We start from the raw sequence: 24,276 nt of genomic DNA, 5'->3' as shown, positions 1-24,276 counted from the left end.
TCTGCCTGTGTCTCTGCCTCTCTGCCTGTGTCTCTGCCTCTCTCTCTCTCTCTCTCTCTCTCTGCCTCTCATGAATAAACTCTTAAAAAACAAAACAAAAAAACAACTCAGGAGGCCCTGGGACAGTCCACACCAGCCGCAGTGGGGTCTTGGTCACAGGCACATAGCCTGTGAAAGGTGTGAGGGACCACAGAGCAGTCTTGGCCTCAGCAGATGGGGGTGGGGTGGACTAGGGGGAGAGGATCTGTGAGTACGGAGGAGGGTCTGAAGAAAAAGTCCCCAATGAGCCAGGAGGAGAAAATGAGACTGTGTCTTTGAGAGTATTTTGTAATCTCAAAAATTGAAGACAAATACTATCATTATTACCCACATTCAAAACCATTAATTCAAAACTGATAGATGTTTTCCTAATATTCATCTATAAAGCAATAGGGGTAGAAATACTTTTTGCTACATGCCCCTTTGCAACTTTTGAATCATTCATTTGTAATTTTTAAAAAACAATCTATGCAAACCAATTCTCTGTTGTTCACTGATTGTAGTGATGGGGAAACAAGTCAGATCACTGTTTTTTGTTTTTTGTTTTTTTTCTTGTCCAGAAAGAAATCATAAAAAGAAAGGGAATGACTGCATCTCACAGTGGTTCTATTCATTTGAAAAGCATGATGCCCATTCCTAGAATAACATTGAATGATCACATATTGAGTTAAGAGAAAATGAGCCAGAATGGCTTTAGGGGAAAAGGACATGGCATTAATATACAGGACTTAAATTCCAGTTGGATTTACCTTCTTGGTGCCTCAGTTTTTTCACCTGTAGAATGAGTTTAGCAAAACCTACCATGAAGAATCATTATGAGACTCAACTGGGAGAATGTCTGTGAAGGCCGCTAGCACCAGTGATCTGCAACTCTATCCATGTCTGTTCATCGAATCTTAGAAATACCAACTTTCTGCAATTCTTTTTTATTATTATTATATAGCAAGTCATCTCTGGAAATAAGCACCCAGGGCTAGGATGGGGTGACCAACTTTGGGCTAGGGATCAGATGTGCCCACACCTGTTCCTGTTTTAGTATCAAAAATCCTGCATCTCAGAAAATCCCTCAGTCGCAAGCAAACCAAGAGGTTGGTCAACCTAGCAATAATGGTCACCAATGATGCCATCAAGAATCAAGTTCGTTTGTTTCTTTTCTTTTCTCCTTTTCTTTTGTTTTTGTTTCTTTTCTTTCTTTAACTTGGCCCTTCTGACTGTTGCTTATTGTGTTACGGTTGCAAGAAGGCTATTGCACTTCCAGCCATCATGTCTGCATTCCAGGTAGGAAGGAAAGGGAATGGCAAGAGGATCAAAGGCTTTTTCTTAGAGAGGTTTGCCTCTGACTCAGGAAAGAAAGCTTTTTTCTTGAAGATTTGCACTTATATTTCACTGGTTAGAACTGTTTCACATGGCCACCTCCAGCTATAAGAGTAGCTAAAACTGAGGACAGTTGACCTTTGAACAATACGGGGATCAGGAGCACCAAGTCTCTGTGCAGTGGGAAATCCATGTATAGCTTCTGACAACCTAAAAACTTACCAACTATTAACCTACTGTTGACCAGAAGGCTTAACATTAACATAAACAGTCAACAAAGACATATTTTATATATGTATTACATACTGTATTCTTACAATAAAGCTAGAGAAAAAGAAAATGTTATTAAGAAAATCAGAAGGAAGAGAAAGTACACTTAGAATAGTGTGCTGTAAAAAAAATCCATGCAGAAGTAGAGCCATGCAGTTCAAAGCCATGTTGTTCAAGGATCAACTGTATTCTGTTTCCAACCACACAACAGAGGAGACCAGGAGACAAAGTCATGAAAGGCTCTGGGTGGTCAATCCACAGTGTCTGCTAACCCCCCTCCGTCTTTATTACACCCAGCCAATGCTGAGCGCACCTGCTGTGTGACCGGTATTGTGCTAGGATCTGCAAAAGGCAGAAAGATGAATACTGTACAACCCTCATGCCAAGTACGCTCATGGTCTGGTACAATCTGACATAAGGCAGAGGTGATTATGTCAGAAGGCAGCCTCTAGAGAGTGGGAAGTGTGCTGGCAAATCTTGCCCCAAGATGCAGACAGGAATGACAGGGTTGGTGGATTAGCCAGGCAACAATGAACATGATGCATTTTCCAGGTAAGGATAAGCCCAAAGATGTGAAGGTAGCACTTGGCACCAAGAAAGTTCCGGGAAGAAGAGCCAGCGGGTGTGAGAAGAAGGAATGTGTGTGTCGGGGAAGTTCCTCTCATTTCTGAAAATGACCTGGCTTTGGGGGCCTTTGGTTGTTGCTACGGTTTTAGGGAGCTATTTTGAAAACAGGGTGTGCACAGGAGGTCTGAGTGACCTTGACACACACACATCAAAGCTGTTAGAACTCCCAAGTCACTTCAAGTAAACGAGATTCCAAAATCACCCCTGAGAAAGAGAAAGCCAAACCTATATCGTCGATCTGAGGATCCTGTTGGCACCCAAGCCTTCACCTTACCTTTGTCTCCTTATCCTTTTGGCTTCTGAGCCATGCCCCTCCTCTCCTTCAAGCTCTCTGCTTCCCCAGCCCAGTTTTTCCACCCAGCTCCAGGCCGGCCTGGCCAGCCCCTGCACTGGGCAGTTCAGAGGCAGTGGCCCCAGTTGCTGAGCAGGGTCGGTACCTGATGCCAGCGACCTGCCCAGGTTTCTGGGCGAGCGGCAGCACGTCCGACCTCGCCTGGGTAGGGTGCTGGCCCGGACCACAGTACCGCTCCTGCCTTCATCTGCTCTCAGGCCGCTGCTGAGCCACTGGAGCAGATCTGTAACTGTCCTTCACAAGCCTTACATTATCTCACGGATATAGCAAAAAAACCCACAAGGTGGGGAGAGGTATTCCCAGGTAGTTCAGGAAGAAATGAGGTCCAGGGAAGTTAGGAAAACCACCCCAAATGACCCAGTGTTTAGTGGAAGAGGTGGGACTTCAACCTGGATTGGATTCTAAGGCCTCTGCTTTTCCCGCCGTTCTGCACCATTTCTCTATACACAGCTGAACGCTTTCTTCGTAGTTCCCTTGTCTGCAAGCTAGTCTTTGCCCAGACCCCTGGCCCTGTTGGCCTCCTCTGGTGGAGGGCCTTGATCACCAAAGCCTGAGGTGAAGCTTCATTTATAGCTGCACCCAACAAATATTTACTGAGTATCCCCTATTTGTCAGGTGCTGGGCTACTGTGTTTTTTTCTGGCTGCCTGAATTTGCCCAAAGCTGGGCCACTGACCCAAGGATCATCAGTTGCCAGAGCTTGCTCTGTCCTTGGGGCACCCTGGCATAGCTGCTGTGGCCAGCTCCAGCCAGCCCCAGTGGCACAGCTGGACCCCTTTCCATCTCCCCTATGCATTAACAGCCCACTCTGGCTTGGTTTCTTGCCCTTTCCTGCCAGACCTCAGCCTGGCATGGTTACCTCCAAGTCTGTTCCAGTAAAGGAAACACACTGCTGTCATGAAAGTAAGGTGTTCAGAGGATGGGAAAGACTTGAAACAGCCACCAGATCTATCTGACTCTTAATAAACAACATGGTGAAAGTGGAGTTTATAAGAGGACACATTTTTGGGGGGATGAGCTGCCAATAGTCACTCTCTCTTCACTGGATGGAAGGTCCCAGAGGGGCTCCATGGAGGCACAAGAAACAAACTTGGGGGCGAGGGGTAAAAGGGGTAAAAGCCAAGTTTATTCAATGCTATTGATTTTTTCCCCCTATTTTCCTATTTGTAATACATAGTCATTGCAGAAAATTGGAAAATACTAAAAAGCATAAAGAAAAAAAGAAGGTAAAAAATTATAATTACCAAAAGTATAAAGAAAAAAATAAAACACTGTATGATACCATTGCCCAGAAAGGATAACTACAGTTAACATTTTGTGTGTTTACCTCTAGATTTTTCTCTATGCACATATGCAGATTTATTCTGTACATACTATTTTGTATCAATATTGTATCACTTGACTTGCCTCTTGACCAAATGTTTTATGAAAACATTATTTTCAGCGGCTTCATAGAATTCCATATGGGTGTGCCATAATTTATTTGGGTTGTTTTTTCTCCACCCCCATTTTGTCCTAAATAGGTAATACTGTGATAAGCATCTTTGTACCTAAATATTTGTGCACAAATCAGACTTTTCCCTTGGGCTGAACTCTGAGTGACAGCGTGACAAACCACTTTGGCATGGTCTGTCTCTGCCCAGAAGGAAGGATGGGGCGGCACTCATCACCACCAGACTTTCTGAGCAGGAACTTTAGGGATACCCAAAGGGGGAAATGCCAAAGCAGGGGACACCCCAATGCTTCATTTTTCTTACAAGTTTTCTTGGAAGGGACCTTCCTTGGTTTATTACTCAGAATGCTTTAGCTTAGAAGTCTGCTGAAACCAGCTCAAGCAGACATAAGAATGTCAGGTAGGAACCTAGCCAGTCCTCAGAGAGAGCCTGGGAAAGAGGACTAGCACACTTCTTCTCCTCATCACTTCTCATGGACCGGTAAGTTTCCAACTTGAGAATGCACCAGAATCACCAACAGGCTCATTAAAACACCAACTTCTGGGAAGCCCATCCCCAAGTTTGTGACTGAGCACATCCAGGGCAAGACCAAGGATCTGCATTCCTAATACATTCCCAGGTGATGCTGACACTGCTGGCCCAAGGCCCATGCTTTGAGAACCAATGCTAGAGTATAACATGGCTGTTGGTGTAGGGCAGACACCCTCCAAGGCTGCTACCACGCCCTGGTTTCTGAGGGAATCCCACTCTTTCACTTTGATCTTGCCTCATGGCACCAAAGCCAGGATGGTACCACCTTCTGTCAGGAAAAGAACTCCCTGCCAAGAGGATTAGGTTCAAGAGGGGGTTGAGGTCACTAAGGCCTTTTTCTGAGAAATGACTCAGTCTGTGCTCAGGTGGTTTTCTCACAGTTTAACTTTCTTTCCTTTGGCCTGACATCTGGATGCTGAGCAGGGTTAAGTAGCATTTCTCTGTCTCAGACCAGTCGCCCCAAAGGGCTCCTCTGGTCCAGATACCCATCAAGCAGCACTTGCTGGGGAAATCTGGGTGACCCTTCACAGGATATGGCCACAGGTAAGGAAGGGTCCTTCCCCGGGTCTTGAAGCCTCACCAGAGAGTGACTCCAAGAGGCAGCCAACAGTGGGGAATGTACCAACCACTGCGAAGCCATAAAGGAGCTCTGGTGAAAACACCAATCACATCATGAGAGGTCCTGGGAGATTACAGAAGAACCAACATTCACTGAGCTCCTACTTGTGCCAGACACCAAGTACCTTATGTTGATCATCTGATTTAATCTTCCCTACAAACTTATGAATGCAGAGATGGGATAATATGTATCATCATCCCCATGGTTGAGAGGAAGAAATTAAGGCACAAAAGCTAGGTTGCTTGTTCAAGCTCACTCAAGCTCCTAACTCCCACTCTACAGGTGCTCTTGGGAGAAGCCAAAAAGCTAAAATGGCAGAGGGCAGGAAACAACACATCATTATATTAACCGTCCAAGGAGGGGAGAATTATTCCCATTTTATAGGCAAGAAACTGAGTCTTGGTGAAGAAGCTTCCCAAGGTCGCACGGCTGGTAAAGCTGCCCCAATCACAGCCCCGGCTTGTCAGCCCCCAAAGACCACCTCCCCCCGCATCTACCAGTACACTCCCTAAGTGCCGTTCATTGTACCTGAGGAGATGGGCAGGCTTAGCATAGGTGGCACTGGTCAGGTATGGTTTGTTCAACGGATGGAGACAGCAGGGCTACATGCCTGCGATGAACAAAAGCTTGGGGCTTAAAAACGCATGGCCCATCTGTCAACAGAGGAATGGCACATAATGGCAACTTCTTTTAACAGACTTCTAACTAGACAATAAAAAAAAAAAAAAACCCATAGTTGGAATATTTTGACACTCAAAAATGATTACAGGGCAGCTCGGGTTGCTCAGCGGTTTAGTGCCGCCTTCAGCCCAGGGCGTGATCCTGGAGACCTGGGATCGAGTCCCACGTCAGGCTCCCTGCATGGAGCCTGCTTCTCCCTCTGCCTGTGTCTCTGCTTCTCCCTTTCTCTCTCTCTGTGTGTATCTCTCATGAATAAATAAAATCTTAAACAAAAACTCTGGAGCTAAATAAAAAGAAATCAGATACAAAGAATAGCCACTAAAGACTGAAACAAAAAAGTAGCTTTGGTTTAAAAACTAGGCCTTAAGTTGACTTAAAAAATAACTCAAAATCCCCCCACCCATACCTAGATTTGAAAAGTTCCTTTCCTCTTCCACCCTGTGTAATATTTTTTTAAGTCCTGGGTTCCATTTTTCAAACTAAGTTCTATATTTTTAGGGGTGACACATGCCAAGTAACCAGAAACTGGCCTTGGCTTGGAAAACCTCCCAGTTCTTGTAAACATGCAATCACTAGTTCCTTTCAGGATGATGAATACTATTGATTGGCTCAGATGGGCTTGTGACCCAGTGTGGTATTAGACATTGGCTATAAAGCATCTCCTTATGAATTTTTCATTGGTTTGAGTGTCTGGAGAGCTGGGCAGCTGCCTCCCGGAGTGCTCACTCTCCTTCCTTGCCCTCCCTCCTCCTCTCTGTGTCTCAGGGCTGATGATGCCACTCTGCAGGGCCACGTTATTGGATCAGAGCGATTAGCTTTACAGTCTGATTTTCTGAGTCGAATCCAATTTCTTTTTCAGGTGCAGCGGGCTTACGAGTAGTCATGTGCCTTTTGTTTTGCGATGGCATCACAGGATTACTAGCAGATGCAGTAAACTGAAGTCATTTCCCATTAACTGTATTCCCCATGATACTAAGACTATGTGTCACTTTGCAGTTGCATTCCCGAGCACTCTTCAGGAGAAAGAGTGCTTCCAGCAGCTCAAGTAAAAGCTGACAAAGAGGCAAACTCTTGAGAAGCACTGTGTCAGGCACTTTCAAAAATACCTTAGCTCACAATTCTAACAACCCTAAGAGAGGAGGAACATTATTCTCTCTTTTATGCTGGTAGAAAGTGAGTGTCTGAGAAAGTCAGTGGTCTCTCAGAATTCATATTGTGGATTTATCGAGCTCACACTGAATTAAGTAATAGGATGAAACTCCCAAGACTCCAGACTTGATCAAGTGGCCAGAGCTAATCCAAGAGTCATCTTCTTTTGAGAGAACAAAGAAAGCTTCACTCAGAGAAAACCTGTGTCCTGCTATACTCCCGTGGGCTCTTACATTCTAGATCAGGACTGTATGAAAAATTCAAGTGCTCATGTCTAGAAATAGTTTGTTCCTATTAACATCTGTATCCAGGTGAAATTGAGTTAAAGTAAACTTCAAGCACCAATTTAGGGGAGGAGATAGATACCACAAGGTCAGTAGGGTTAGCAGTGGTTGGAGTAGGGTAGAGGGTTGAAGGACTAACTGTGAGTGTAGATGAGCCTTCTCTCATGTGGGGTCCTCTCCCTGGTCCCTTCCTTTGTAAAAACATGGAGACCCTTTAAGAAACCTTTAACATGCAGTGAATGAGAGCTCTGAGTCCCTATACTACAGTTGACTATTGCCAAATATTTTTTGTACACATAAAGGAAGGAAAAAAAGAAGGGAATCAGAACTGTCCTGTTGTAAATGAAAGCCAGAATTCCTCCTGGTTTCAGCCTCTTACTAAGGGAATCTAGACTGTACTCAGGAACCGTGGCAAATTTTAACAAAGTGTATCATTCCTCTCATTCACAGCAACCTGCATACCTGAGCCATGAGCCTCTAACAGCCAAAACAATGATGTCCAAAGAAATCTTTGTATCCATCTCTGTGTGCTTATTAGCATAGCACAACTGTGCCACCTGTTCTTAATTCTTTGTTATAAATTGTTAGGTAAGATTGAAGCATAGCCACCAACACATGCCTAACAGGTCCCTTCTCTAGAGGCCAGCTGAGATGAGTACATTGAGATGCCTAAGACTATGTTGTTTTTGCTCCTGGACATTAGGCCTTTTCCTAGACCTACCCCTTGATTTTAAACACTAAAAGTCCCAAATGACCCCCAAGGAATTCCAAAAGTTAGTTACATGAGCCAGACTGAACAGAAAAGTTAGGTTGTGGATTCTTCAAAACTCATTGAACTGGAACTTTTGTTGGGATGATCATGATTTTCTAGACAGCGACTGTTAGCACATCTACTTCATGGATATTAAATACTTGTAAGATAGGATTGCTATTCTTCACTGAGTATCTCATACCAATTCTGCAGTTCCCAAGCCCTCAGGACTTACCTGAAATTTACATTTCTTGGTAAATTTTTGAATCATGGAAGATGTACAACGTATTGCATTTAACTCAAGGATAGCCATTCTGGAATATCATAGGTGAAAGAAACTCCCACCTGTCCTCTAAATTACTGCCTGGATTTGCAGTCCTCACTCCCAGTGGATATCTCTGCTTCCTGTTGTTTTATCCTGAGGAAACAGCCCTTGGTAGAACATCATAAAGTCACTTCCTTACAACCGCGCTCTCCTAAAGCTTTGGAAGTTCTTATTTCCTCATATTTTAGATGTTTCTTACTGGAGTAAAGAGATCTCCCGACCTCAAGAGAGTTGACCAGTTAAACCGAGTGGTATTAAGAAGGATAAAGTTGAACCAAATTCTTTGAAATGATGGATGCTAAATAGCAGGAGAGGATCTTGGAGTCACATGAGTCTTTAAGGGGCACAGTCCTGGTCTCATGACAAAGATGACACAAGATGACAGGGCATCTGGGGAAGATGTTTGCATCTGCCTTGCAGTTTATGGGTGAAAGAGTGGGTTGATTCTGATGACTATCATGAGCTCTTCCTTTCTCTTTTTCCAAAAAGGTGAATGGTAAAGCATTCCCTGGTCTTGAGATGGATCTTCCCATAAATATCATAGATTGTGAGCATTTATTTATTTTCTATTTTGGTGGAAGATGTTTTTCTAACTAGTGTGGTGATCGTGACACAGAAGAATGTTTCCGCTTCCAGCTCAGAGAAATAGTGGGAGAGAAAAAAAAACAAACAGAAAAAATCCTTTCATTCAAGCTTTAAGGAGGTGTTGGTACCTCTATGTCAGTGAATAGCTTTCAGGATCACCTTTGTAAATCTCAGTCACCTCTAAGACCTCCACATCCACGTGGTCAGAAGGACATTTCACTGGCCCACAGGAAGGCAGTCCTCATATGTGTGTTATCTTCAGGTGTGTCCCACAGGCTGGAAATTGCTTCTCTTCCCCACTCTAATTAAAACCAACCTTCACATTCAACTTAGGAACACCCCTCCTGCTATTTCAGTCCCTCATTATTCCAGCTTTGAAGACATCATTAGACTCATCCCACCATTAAGCAGAGATCATAGTCAACCCTAGGATCATCCTTTAACCAGATCCCAGGGCCTAGTTCAGAACAGGGGTCTGTGATGTCAGTGATCCAAGTTAATCACTCGTTGTGTGGTTCCTTGCTGGCTCATATGTAGTTTCTTCTGACATGCTGTCTCTTGCTTTCCCCTGTACTTACACATCTTCTTCCACAGAATCCAGTCCATGCTGCTACATGGAGATCATCTGCAACTATCTGTTGCTTGGCCATTGGCAATGGAATATATGACGGGATGCTATGTAACAGATAGTTCCAAACTGGACTGGGCCATGGTTTGAAAATTTGGGGCAAGTTAACCACTTAATGGTGGAGCATCTATAAGAAACTAGTCAAACGCCTCTAATCTTTCCTCTGTCTTCCCTCCTGTTCCCAGCAAATTACTTTTTTAAGATTTTATTTATTCATGAGAGACACACAGAGAGAGAGAGGCAGAGACACAGGCAGAGGGAAAAGCAGGCTCTCTGCATGGAGCCCGCTGTGGGACTCGATCCCAGGACCCAGAGATCACGACCCAAGCCAAAGGCAGACGCTCAACCACTGAGCCACCCAGGCATCTTCCCAGCAAATTTCTTAACTGAGGAATATGTATCTACTCCTTTTATCTCATGCATTGTCCATTTAAGTCTGATTTTAGGGCAGCCCAGGTGGTGCAGCGGTTTAGCGCCACCTTCAGTCCAGGGCCTGATCCTGGTAGACCCAGGATCGAGTCCCACGTCAGGCTCCCTGCATGGAGCCAGCTTCTCCCTCTGCCTGTGTCTCTGCCTCTGTGTGTGTGTGTGTGTGTGTGTGTCTCCCATGAATAAATAAAATCTTTTTTTAAAAATTCTGATTTTATTTTCCACTCTCTCCACACAGATGCACATATTCTGAAATGCTCCCGCTAACATCCAGATAAAAAGCTTTTCTTAAAGTCTACCCTCACTAATCTTCCCAATGAATTTGATGTAGCTATTAACTATCCTCTTGATAAATCTCCTTCCCTCATCTTCGGAGTGATTAGAATACAGTTTGCCTCTCACCTCTAACTTCATCTCTGTTCCTTTGTTGGCTCCTCTTGTGCCTCACTTAAAACATGGTGTATCCTAAGATGTGTCCTCAACTGAATGTCTCTTGTCTATACCTCCTTCCTGGGGATCTCAACTACTCCTACTCTTTCAATTAACACCTCTGTGCAGATGCTCTCAGATCTTTATCCCTTATTGTTATCTACAGAGTTCTATTTTCATATTTTCAGCTTTCTGCTGGACCACATTGTGTAAATAATCCTAGTCTTTCGAATGAAACCATTTAAAAGTGAGCGAATCACATTCCCTTCAAACCAGCCCCTCCTAACTTCCCTTTTTAATACTTGTGAAAGAAAACATGTCACTGACTTTGAAATACATCCCAAACTGAATAATCATCCACTCCTTCATTTCTCTCAATCCCATATCTAGTGAGGTGACATATATAATAAGGTGGCATTAATTGAATGCCTACAAATGCCAGACTCTGGGGATGTAGTGTGGAAAAACCAAAGGGGAGTGGGGGAGGGAGAGAGAGATCTTATCCCAGAGAACTTATTATAAGGGAAGAACAGAAAATTATTCCTTCATTTAATGAATGTTTCATGAATAACTACTAAAAGCCAGGCACAATTTTGGGTACAAAGTCCTTCAATCCCACCTCTGCAGTGTCTCTCTAGTCTACTCTAGTTGAGTTTAAGTCTGATTGGAACTTCCAGATCAATGTTTTTTTAAATGGGAAGAATGGGCTTGTTGCCTTTAGTATTTTATCTCTTCTACTAGCAATTATCATGTTAGCTGTTGGTTTAAGATAGATACTTTTAAGAACTATTTGTCTATCCTAAATCGTTAGGTCTAACTTTTCCTTTTTCTTTTTCTATTAAAATTTTGTTTCTTTATCTTCCAAAGTTTACTAACAGACCCTCCATCTTCCCTCTCTTCTGTGCTTCAACTCAGCCCAGATGCCACCATCAAATATTCCTGCACCAGACCTCTAAAGTTGCTTCCTTGCTTTGAAATGTTGAAAGCTCAGCAAATATAATCTCAATTCTGCAGTCAGAAATTCAAGACTCCCATCCTGTGACCTGAGCTTGCTCTCATCTTTCCTTCTGGTCTTACTACCCTGTTCCCTTTCATGTACACCTGTCTTCCAACCAGATAGGGTTCCTCAGGGTTCACAAACATATCCCACACTTTCTTGTCTTATGCAAAGTTGTGCCCTCCAAGTGGAATGCCATTTGGTCCACCTCTATTCTCTCAAATTCCTTTTTTAAAGATTTTTTTTTGTATTTTATTTTAGAGAGAGAGGAGAGAGCATAAGTGGGGGGAAGGGCAGAGGGAGAGGGGGAGAGAATCTCAAGCCGACTCCATGCTGAGCAGGGAGCCTGGCACAAGGCTCGATCTCACAACCCTGAGATCATGACCTAAGCGAAAATCAAGAGTCAGATTTTGACTGACTGAGCCAGAGAGAGAGACAGACAGAATGTACGAGTGAGTGTGGTGGGGGGTAGGGGGAGAGGGAGAGAGTATCTTAAGCAGACTCTGCACTAAGCATGGAGCCCAATGCAGGGCTCAATTTCATGACCCTGGGATCATGACCTGAGCTGAAACCAAGAGCTGGAGGCTTACCTGACTGAGCCACCCAGGCACTCCTCAAATTCTCTTCTGTTTCAAGTTAGAGCTCACTCAAAGATGTGTGCCTTGTTCTCCCTAACAGCTTGCAAAGACGTTGAGGACTGAGTTCTAATCACATTTGTGACAAGTCTACCCATTGCCCCACATATAACTTGCAAAAGGGTTTTCTCATTATGAGTGCTGAATAAGTATTTATTAAATAGAGGTTACCAGAAACAATTTTCTAATGGTTTCACATTCATGCATTATTTCTTTCCATCATGATTATAAATCCCTTAAGAGTAGGGACTACGTTTCCTCTTTTCCCTTCATTTTCTATGTAGTTCTTTTACAAAACTACACATACAGGACAAGTATAAGTGTTAGAAGAATGAACAAGTGATAAGTTATGCATTTTTATAGAAAAACACAGTATTAATGTTAAAATCCATAGTCCTGTTCTACAGTCTAAGATTAATACCATGTTTGGACACTAGGAAAAGAAAATAAAAACTGTAGCTGGTATATTAACATCCATAACATTCTTTATCTTTTTAAAAAGATTTTATTTTATTTTTTGAGAGAGTGAGAACAAGTAAGAGAGAGCATGTGCACATACAGGCAGGGGTAGGAGCAGAGGGAGAGAGAAGCCCAAGCAGACTCCTCACTGAGGACCAGAGCCTGGCGCAGGACTCAATCTTATGACCCAGAGATCAAGTGAGTCACTCAGGCGCCCCAAGATTTATTTATTTGAGAGAGAGAGAGAGACAGCAAGGGCATGCATGTGCATAAACAAGTGATGAGAGGAGCAGAAGGGAGGGAGAGGGACAATTTCAAGCTTGATGATGACCCTGAGATCATGACCTGAGCTGAAATCAAGAGCTGGATGTTTAACTGACTGAGCCACCCAGGCACCGCTAGCTATTTATGTTTCCTAAGGAACTATGGCTTCTCTATAATAAAATCACTTCTTATGCGCTTATTTTGTAACTCTACTTCACTGAACTTCACTATTAGTCCTTTAAAAATATTATCTTAAGTTTTCTTGGTAGATAATCATTATTTGTAAAGATAGTTTTGTCTTTAAGTCAGTTCTATCATTTTATTTTTCTTATCTTATTGCATTAGTTAGAATTTCAATACCAATATTTTTTAAATGGAAAGAATAGGTCTCTTGCTTTTAATGACTTTTTTCCTACAAAAAATGATCATGTTAGTTGTTGGTTTAGATTTTTTTTAAAGATTTTATTTACTTATTTATTCATGAGAGACAGACAGAGAGAGAGAGAGAGAGAGAGAGAGAGAGAGAGGCAGAGACACAGGCAGAGGGAGAAGCAGGCTCCATGCAGGGAGCCTGACATGGGACTCAATCCCAGGTCTCTAGGATCACTCCCTGGGCTGAAGGCGGCACTAAACAACTGAGCCACCCGGGCTGCCCCAGATATTTGTTTAAAGAACTATTTGTGTACCCTAAATCATTATATCCAACCTTTACTTTTTATATTAAAATTTTATTTGTGCTCTTATCTGATTGTTCTTTTAGACTGAGCTATATAATGTAAGGGGAGTTTTGGCAACTGCTCAGTGATATCATCAGTTAGAGACAGTGAAGCCCAGATAACTTACATAATGAGTCAATTGGCCTACCTTTACTGATAAAATGATCAACAGAATTAATGGAATGCATTAGCCTTTGTACCATTTAGACATGAACTTTATGGGATAAAAATGACAAAATATGAAAATGCTAGTGAATTCTTCCATCTTTTCATTCATCTATTCAACAAACATTTATTGAGCACTGCTGTGTGGCAGACATTATTCTAGTTGGGCTGTAGGAACAAACAAGACAAAGTCCCTGTTTTCTTAGGGCTTTCATGCTAGAGAAGGCAAATGATAAATTAATAAATAAGTGAGCATAAGATATTTCTAATATTTGCAAGTGCTATAAAGATAATAAAATAAGATAAAGTATTAGAGAGGGACTGAAAAGATGGATTACTCCAGCCAAGGTTTCTTGGAGAAGGTTTCTCCAAGAAACGATGTTTGAACAGAGACCTAAGTGACAAGAAGCAGCCAGTTATGTGAAGATGTTAGAGTGATCACTTCAAGCAGAAGAAACAGCAAATGCAAAGCCTTAGGGTGAGAATGATCTTGGCAGTTTACAAGAACAAAGAGAAGGCTGAGGAGCAGCGCATAGAAGGAAAACAATAGGATATAGTTTTGGAGTGGTAGGAGGACCAGATATGGTGAAAAATCTAGGTTACATGTACTCATGGGAATCATTTTTAAAGACAAGGATAATACATTTGCTAAGATGAAATATTTATACTTAGAATATTTACAATGCAAATTATAAACATGTATAGAATTAACTCAAATCTTAAATAGGAAATAGGCTTAAATAAGGCAAACTAACTTTTTCCTACATGTAGGAAATGTCTCATATCAACATTCTCATTCACTTGTTTTGTCACCTTGAATGGCAACAAAGATCTTAGGACGATAACAGGCATTCCTGGGAGCAAAATTTTCTTATGCAATAGACTGTGAGCCACTATCTTGGTGGCAGTTTAGGCGATTCAGAGGGACGAATCATCCCAACCAATTAACCATGGGCTTTACAAAGCTGAGGAATCACATCATCTCTACCAGCTGCAACCTTTATGATAAGTTAAACAAAACCACATGACTTAGTTCCTTTCTTTGTACTCTTATTTGGAGAGAAGAAAGAGCAAATGAAATACTTTCGGTCCCTACTAAAATTATCCAAAAATAAAGTATGTAACAAATGGGTCTGCGGTGACTCAGGGTGGTCACTCACCATGTGTCTTGATTTAGACTCTGGGGCTATTTTTGATTTGTCATCACTGGCTGGCTGTTGTAGTCTCAGACCAGGCCGAGTACACTGGTCAAAGCAGTGCTTTGTCACAGCACAGAAGCTTGTGGCAAAAAACCTGGCAACTTTTTGTCCCTTTGTGAAAGAACACTGTATCCCAGTTGTGGCTAGATCCTGCTGCCTCCAAAGCGCTAGTCAAGCCATTGTTATGTTATACTTTTAAATTGTCATATAATGATCATGTTTTTGGAAAGAGCAGCTCACCAATGAGATCTCTGGGGTCCAAGTGGGGTCCTAGTGGCCTTCATGGTGATGACAATCAGAAAGAAGCAGAGGCTGGTTCCTCTATTCAAGCATCACCAAGCATTACCCTGCAGGCAAGCCACATGCTTAGCACAAGGCCTGGAACAGAGTAACCCCCCAATAAGAGTCACCAAGTTATTTCTGTATTTTGTTACAGAATTGTATTACTTATTTTATTACTTATCTGGCCCCCAAAAGGATTCTTTGGAAGTCTCTGGAGCAGCTCTCAAACATCAGTCCATGAATTAAGCCAGTCTTTCACTGGTCTCCAGAAAAATGAGAAAAAAACTTAAAAATTTAGAAAATACACACACATGCATAAGAGACAGTTTATTATCACTTCTTGTTAATTGAGTTTACACTGATATTTTGGTCTTTCCTAGTAGGTTTTTCTTTTTTTAGAGAGAGAGAGAAAGAGAGAGGGTGAGTGGGGGTGGTGCAGAGGGGCAGAGGGAGAGGGAGAGGGAGAGAGAATTAAAAGCAGGCTCCATGCCTATTGTGGAGTACAATTTAGGGCTCAATCTCATGACCCTGAGATCATGACCTAAGGCAAAATCAGGAATCGGTGCTCAGCTGACTGAGCCAGAAGTCCCCCTAGCAGGTTTTTTTTTTAAAGTTCACATGGTCTTTCTTTCAGTAAGGAATGTTGTTAGTATATGGTACTAGTTGTTGTTTTACATGTCTTTACTTGGTAAAAATTAAAATGCCAATCTCCCCAATTTTTTGGGAATTCACTGAGCTCTAAACCTTAAATCTGAAACCCCTTGTTTAGATGTTTATAGCCTCTATGACCTTTTTGGTCCTACTAGAGTATTCAAGATGAATAAATGCTCATTCTGTGGCTTCCTTATCAATTTACATCCTTCTTCTATGTTAATGTCTTATAACTAAAAGCTGGAGACCTGAGAGGTAGGGAAGGGTATGGTAAAAATTCAGGAAAAAATACTGATTATTAATATCAGTATTAATAGCAGTATCACTTGTATTTATATTAGTATTGCAGAGGGATAGAAAATAAGGCCAAATAAATGAAATACAAATTTTTCATGTGATAAGAATGTAAGATCAGGAGGTTTTCTAATCAGTACATCAAACTGTCAATGATTTGTTTTGCAATAATATGAACATGCCTTAAATATTAAATGCATCTGTCCCTTCCATCCCTTGTTTGCTGTCCCTAGTTTGCAAATATAAATGGTGTTTTAGGTATTCCTTTCAAGAAATATTTAATACCATATGGAAAATGCAGATTTTCTATAATTAAATCAGTCTAAATCATGGCTTAGATTATGCTTCATGATGCAGCTTATAAATAAGAATGTAAAATAACTAATTGGTTATTTTTATCCTAGCAGGACATCCTAGCTAGAGTACAGGACTCTGAAATGCAGGTCTTATATTCAGCTAAGTCACTGACTTGTTGTATCACGTTGGGAAAACTGCTTAAGCTGACTCTTTTTTTTTTTTTTTTAATTTGAGGCAGTAAAATTTGTAACTGATGACCCATCATCAAGGATGTTGACAAAAACGGATGATTACAAACAATGGCCTCATCTCCTGGAAGCGTAGTTACCCGTGTATTTGAAGGTCATGTAACTACCATACTATATCTGTGATAATTATTAGCATAAGGAAAGAATAGAAATTTGGTTTAATTAGTTCATAATGACATTAATAACAGCTACCAAGTATCCAGCATTTATTAGGTACCAAGCATTATGCTAAATGCTTCACCCACATTGTCTGATTTACCCTTTTAGGAAGGTACTGTTACTACCAACTTACAGTTCAGGAAATTGGGGCTTTTGGAGATAAATCCCCATGAGTAACACATGTGAAGCCTCTTGGGAGACAAGAAGAGCACTGACTCCCTCAGAATCCATGTGTGCTGACTGGGCTAGTGGGTATGTACTTCCCTCCCCAACACCTAATAAGGTAATATTTTCCTTTTTATTCCTCTAGTTCCTTCTATAAAGAATTTTAATTTCCCTTTGCCTTTTGTCATTTGACTTTCATTTCCTGTTTGGGGTTTTCTGCTGTGAGCACCACGAGCCTTAGTGTTGCCCTGTCTCACTCCCCTTCTCAGGGGATGTGATCTAAGTTCCACTTTGAGTGCCTTTTCCTTCGTGTTTCAGTTCCTTGCACAGTCTGCATTTAGCAAGTGAAGTTACCTTTTATGGTTTCCATCTCTTTCTTCATTGAAGATTTTCTAGTTTTCCTATATCCTTTTGCCATACACACAAGTGCCTTATGGGGGTTTCCTCTGGAGCCCTCTAAACTTCAAAAAGAACTTTCTGGTTCATGTTCTGCCGTGTATTAAAATATTATATTGGAAAGGACTATAAATGCCTACAAATTTTGTGTTAGTTTTTATAAAGAAAGGGTAAACAGTGACAGAAGGAAGTATGGGATTTCAATGTCATTTGCTGAGATGCAGAGAGAGAGAGAGAGAGAATGTGATGCCTCCACTGATGGCCTTCTAGTTTGGAAATTCTGGACTATTTGTATGATTTCAATACCTAGAATAATAGAACTCATAGAAATTATCATCACAACATTAGATATTTTGTTAGGTAAATTTTGTTTTGTTTGTAAACAAGAACATGATCCTAACTAGTGTGCTTTTGATCCTTATTATTGGGAATCCAGGTTCTAAGTGGTTTAATGAAACTGGTCATAGCAATGGAATATTACTAGCACCATTTGCTTCGATGTGGATGGAACTGAGGGTATTATGCTGAGTGAAGTAAGTCAATCAGAGAAGGACAATTGTCATATGGTTTCACTCACATGGGGAATATAAAAAATAGTGAAAGGGACTATAGGGGAAAGGAGGGAAAATGAGTGGGAAAAATTAGAGAGGGTGACAAAACATGAGAGACTCCTAACTCTGGGAAATGAACAAAGGGTAGTGTAGTGGAAGGGGAGGCGGGTGGGGGGAAAGGGTGACTGGGTGATGGGCACTGAGGAGGGCACTTGATGGGATGAGCACTGGGTGTTATACTATATGTATAGCAACAAAGTATATGGAAACAAATACTGTATTGGAAGCAGGAGAGACTTTGGTCTTATCCTGGTTTTACTAGTAACTAGCTGTGTAACTTTAGGCAAGTTGTCCATCTCCTCTATTTTCCTACTAGTACAATGAGTTGAAAGGATTAGATGACCTATCACTAAGGTCTTTCCCTACTTTATCATTCCCAGTATATTTGTCTCCTTTCCTATAAAAACAAAGACAGTTCTCATTAGTCAAAAAAAAAAACCTCTCTGGGGTAAGGAAGACCATCAATAACAGCTTTTTCACAGTTAGATCTTAGCAAACAAAACTTTCATATTCTCCATATAGCTGTATATCATCTATTTTCTAGAGAACATAAAATCTGTTGTAATATCCCCTTATGACTGTGATTAAATATGAAGCAAATAACTTGTCTAGAGATTATCTGAACTACACTTACAGAAAGCAATGCATTTTTGGTTTGGGATTTTGTTTTCTCCACTGTATCGTTCCAATTTTAGTGTATGTGCTGCCGAAGCGAGCACTGTTTTCTCATTCAATAGCAGTTTTACTGCTTAACCTGAAATATGCCAAAAGTCTTCTTGTCTTTGAAAGCACATACAACTCAGAAACAGCTTTTGTGGCTCAAAAGATCATATAGATATTAAGCAAAACATTCAGGAGACATTAAGTACCCTAGGAAAATTTCTCTGACTCCAGTATTTAGAAAGCTAGTATTGTTTTAAAAGATATAACTAAGGAAAAGACCTGACAGCCTATATTTCGAGATAATGGAGATTTCATAGGATTTTAAAATTAGGAAGGGTCTTATTGATCATCTCATTTAGCCTTCTACTCAGCATAGGCATACCTCTCAACATTCCTGCCATTTGGTCAACCATCCTCTGCTTTCACATGTCCTGGGACAGAGAGCTTACTACCTCATCCTATAGATCATTCCACTGAAAGACACCCTTACTCATTGACAAACTCTTTCATAAATACCCCGTGAGCTAGGTTTGATGGAAGCCACTCTTAGCCACAAACTGTAGCATATACTTATTCTTTGTTATAGGTCTGCCCATCATATTTGTGGGGTCTGGGTCAAGACCACAAATGGAGGACCACATGTCATATGTCTAAATGTGTAAAAGTCATAAATCAAGCTAGCAAACTATTGAGTAAAGCTTATTCCTTATATCTACCTTGACAAAAACATCTTCCTAACAGTTCCTGTTATGAACTGAAATGCGTCATCTCGCCTCATATTCATGCATTGAAGCCCTAACCCCCAGTGAGACTATATTTGGAGATAGAGCCCTTAAGGAGGTAATTAAAGTTAAATAAAGTCAAAATGATGGGGCCCTAATCTGATAGGACTGGTATCTTTATAAGAGGAAGAGACACCAGAGATCTCTCCCTTTCTGCAGGCACGTGGAAGAAAGGCCATGTGAGAAAATAGAGATGAGGAAGATATATGCAAGTCAGGAACGGAGGACTCATCAGAAAACAACCTATGGCACCTGGACCTTGGACTGTCAGCCTCCAGAACTGTGAGAAAATAAATATCTGTTGTTTAAGCCATCCAGTCTGTGGCATCTTGTTATGGCAGCCCAAGCTGACTAATAAAACACCAAAGCTGAAAAATCAGTGAAAGTTGTGGTTTTTTACATGAGCAAAATATTAAAGACAACAGAATTTCCTTATTATTTCATATGTCTGGGTGTTCTGCTGATGAGCTGTATTAGATGAATAATAAAAAAAAGACATGCATAATTCATAATTGCTATATAATTGCTTTCATTTTAGTAAAATCAATTGGTATGTGGTTATAATCAAGATTTCCGCATAATTTGTTCTTTTGGACTTGCATTGTGTTAGTCGCTGAAGCAGATGTTTAGGGCTGTAGGCTGTGCCATGTCAGTGCTAAGCACCAGATTCTAAGATAGAGGTACCCATGTGTTCTTTAGCACAGTGTGTGTCTGTGTATTTATAGGGTCCTCTGAAGCCCAGCATCCACGGAAGAAGTCTCTCCTGCCTGGGACTAAGGGTGGGATGCCATTTTATTTAAACCCAAACCTGTAAACATAACATACCACATCTTCAGCCGACTCTATATTTGGATGAGTATCTCTGAGTTGTGGAGTGGTCTTAGGATAGGAGTACCATGTAGAGTTTCAGAATTTTTTCCTATACCTGAGGGCATTTTATTCAAATACAAAACACCTTTATACACCAAAGCAAAGAAGAATAAAGAAATGAGTAAGTCTTACATTGAACAACCAGAACTAATCCTGTGATTATATCATACTACACATGGAAGTCTTTCTCACCCCACATCCATCTATCTCTGAGCCTCATTTGCTAAAAAGCTGGAAGTTAGATTCTAAAAGCAGAACAAAGACAACTTAGGATCTCCCCTCTAACTCTCCAAAAACCCCCACAAAAAACAAAAACAAAACAATCTCATGGGTTTATCTACACTTAGGTAATTATCTTTTCTTTTACTTTAATATCATTTTCTTCACATGAAGAAAACAATAAAATAAGCAGTACTACAAATACCGATTCTCTTGGCTGTTCAAAGTCTACTCTTATTTCCTTTCTCCTAAAGGGGATATAAGAGGTAGATTAATACCGGCTCCTGGTTTTTTAAAAAAAGCACGAAAGGATATAAAATGAAAGCAAAAATCTTTCTCTTTACTCTCAACCTCCAGTAACTTTTACCAGACTTTTTTTTTTTTTTTTTTAACTTTTACCAGACTTAATCACTGTTAACATTCTCTTCTGGAGCTTTCCAGAATTCTTCTAGGCATATACAGGACCTAATTAAAAAAAAAAAAAATTAATGGGATCATGCTACACATGCTCATCTGTATTTTACCTTTTTTAAAAAAAATATTACAATCTATCCTGAAGATTACACATAGAACAAGCTTATATCAAAAAAAAAAAAAAAAAAAAAAAGAAAGAAAGAAAAAAAAGAACAAGCTTATTTCCTAAAGCTCTTTATAAACAAAATGAGGTAGTTATCTATCACTAACACCAGATCTGGGGTATATTAGGCTCTCAAAAAATGTTTCCTTCTTCCCTTCATTAATAGAAGAATCACATGAATTTGTGATTGTGATCATGGAGGACTGTCATGTAAATATAGATGTAAGTGTAGTAAGTAAGTTACAGAACTACAGAATTTAGAGTGGACAGCTCTTACCGATAACTTGATTCACATGGTAGAGCCGGTATCCAAACCAAGACTTTGCTTTCAGTTTGGTATTCCTTTAACCCTTTTTCATTTCCAATATAATTTTGATTTTGTCTATTTTTCATCTTAAAGTAGAGCATGTAAAGGTGTTTAACAATGATACCAAATCAATTTGTGTATGCAGCGTAAAAGCAACAAGTCAGTAATTTTCATTTAGAGAAGGTAATTCATATAATATATAGTTTATTCGAAAAAAGTATTAATTGTGGCAGAAAACTCAAAAGTACTATTTTTGGGAAGAAGGACTCAGGGTCTGGAGTCTGAAAAAAAGTTACTTCTTCCACTGTCTGATATGCAAACTGAATTTGTTTGCATATACATTCATTTTGCTGCCTGAAAAACTAGAGTATGTGTGGATAGTTGGGCAATGTTTGGCATCCTTATGTTTTGCCTGAGGATCCATCCCTCAAAGTTTTTAAAATGCTAATGAAAGGAGTAGAGATCTGGTGTTAGGGGTGGAGAAGAGATGGGTTAACATCAAGACTCCAGGAAAGTGCTCTTAATATTGGAAAGGGAATAATCCTTATGAGTTCCTCGCAGAGGCTAAAGGGAATTGTGATAGGAGCTTATACCATGAAACTTGGCCAGTGAATTCACTTTGCAGTTGTTCTAAAAAATATAGGTTTGAGAATGAGAGGGAAGCTGGGGAAAAATATAAAAAGTGAAATTACAAAAAAAAAAAAAAGTGAAATTACTCCATTTAATCTAGCTGAAAAGTTTAAGGAATAACTGATTGGGCCAACATCCTAGCGATGTAGAATAAGCTCTTTTGTTCTGAAGAGACTAGCTTGTTTTTCCCCTAAACATACGATGATCTGAGGAAGCTGCCTAACATGAGGTTAGGCAATCTATCACATGACCCAAAGTCACCCAGCTCAGACTCCCATCTGAAAAATGGAAACTCTGAAGAACTCATGTTTACATCACAACAGTGTAGTGAAGGCACAACAAAGCAAAGCAAAAAAAGGCAAAGGCCTAAATTCTGGCAACTCAAGTACTCTTTTAAAAGTCACTTAAGGCAGAAACATAGAAGTGAAAGGAATCTTAAAGGTCACTGAGCCCCCTCATTTTCCAGACAAGGAAACAAACCGGGACCCAGGGACTAGTCTAGGTCTCACAGAGAGAGAGAGAGGCACCAGTAGTGGAATCCACATGCCCCAAGTCAGCGTTCCAGTTTCCTATTGGCCCCCTCCTCCCATAGAATATTCATTTCCAGTGGCTTGATGTTTGCCCATCCTATGCCTACCCCTCTTCTAAAAATGATTTTATGTTTCTCTTTTCCCTCTATGAATTGTATGGATTTGTAAATCTATTACAAGGGGATCATATATCTTTAGTTGAGGAAAATGTTTGGTGGACACCTAGGCTATGTAAAGATACCTCCTTTATGAAAGGTGTGGGAAAATAAGGACTATCCCTCAAATCCTTCTGATCCTATGGTACAAAAATGGAAGAAAAGGTAGGTGTGGAGAGGCAGGTACCTTGTCGAAACATTCCTATTACACACACATACACACACACACACAAACCAAGTATACCAAGCACACCGAGAATATAGACAAAAACAGACCATGCCCATTCAAGGGTATGAAATGGGAGATTTCAGAACAAAGAATAAGAGAACCTTAGTTTTTGAGTCATTCCAGAATACTGGTAAGATCTATGTTTTCAACAAAAATTTAAATGTACATTATTGTTGACTATAGGTACAACATTGTACAGTAGATCTCTAGAGCTTATTTATCTTGCTTAGTAAACTTTATGCTGGTTGATTAGTAAATCCCCATTTCCCCTTCTCCCCAATCCCTGACAACCACCATTCCATTCTTTGATTCTATTAACTTGACTATTTTAGATACATCCTATTAGTAGAATCATGCAATAATTGTCTTTCTGTAACTGACTGACTTCACTTAGCATAATGTTCTTCAGATTCCTCCATGTTACCACATATTGCAGAGTTCCCCTTCTTTCAGGCTGAATAGTATCCCACTGCATGTATATATCACATTTTCTTTACTCATTCATCGGTTGATGGGCAATTTTAGGCTCTTTCTGTATCCTGGCTATTGTGAATAGTGCTGCAATGAACATAGCAGTGCTAATATCTGAGATCTTGATTTCAATTCTTTTGAATATTCAGAGATGGGGTTGCTGGATCATATGGTACTTTTACTGAAAAATTTTTGAGGAACTTCCATTCTGCTTTCCAAAGCAGCTGCACCATTTGGCATTCCCACCAAAAGGATGCAAGGTTCCAATTATCTCCACATTCTCACCAACACCTGTCATTTGTTTTGTGGTAATAGCCACTCTGAAAGGCGTGAAGTGGTATCTCATTGTGATTTTAATTTGTTTTTCCCTAATGATTAGTGACATTGGACATTGTTTCATATACCTGCTGGCTATTTTTATGTCTTCTTTGGAGAAATGTCTATTCAAGTCCTTAATGTATTTTCTAATCAGATTATTAGGTTGTTTTTGTTGGTTTATTTTTTTTACTATTGAGTTGTAGGAGTTCCTTATATATTATGTAAGTCAGGATTCTCCAGAGAAACAGTATCAATATATCTATTTATACAAGAATAAAGTCATTATAGGAATTGACTCATATGATTACAGAGGTTGAGAAGTCCTACAACCGGCCATCTGCAATCTGGAGAACCAGTAAAGCCAGTGGTATAACTCGGTAGGAGTTCAAAGGCCTGAGAACCAGGGGAACCTATGGTGGAAGGCTTAGAATCTCAAGGCCCAAGAACCATGAACTCTGACATCCAAGTGCAGGAGAAAATTGATGTCCCAGCTCCAGAAGAAAGAATTCACCATTCCTCCA

The 24,276-nt window shown here is 40.5% G+C and overlaps 1 long non-coding RNA gene across 15 annotated transcripts in view; it reads right to left on the bottom strand.

Annotated features, from left to right (window-relative positions):
- The window catches only part of LOC144316346 (uncharacterized), an 82,138-nt gene that overhangs the window by 41,430 nt on the left and 16,432 nt on the right, over positions 1-24,276 (bottom strand). For 14 of the 15 annotated variants that reach the window (XR_013382246.1, XR_013382242.1, XR_013382240.1 and 11 more), the window contains one exon: positions 15,142-21,003. This is a non-coding gene — a long non-coding RNA (uncharacterized LOC144316346). The remainder of the gene's footprint in view (positions 1-15,141; positions 21,004-24,276) is intronic. The other variant, XR_013382245.1, reaches the window with a different exon arrangement.

This window comes from Canis aureus, chromosome 6, assembly GCF_053574225.1.
Source record: "Canis aureus isolate CA01 chromosome 6, VMU_Caureus_v.1.0, whole genome shotgun sequence".
In the NCBI taxonomy this organism is placed as follows: Eukaryota; Metazoa; Chordata; class Mammalia; order Carnivora; family Canidae; genus Canis; species Canis aureus.
The sequence above is the reverse complement of the archived record's forward strand: the minus strand, read 5'-3'. Positions and strand labels throughout refer to the sequence as shown.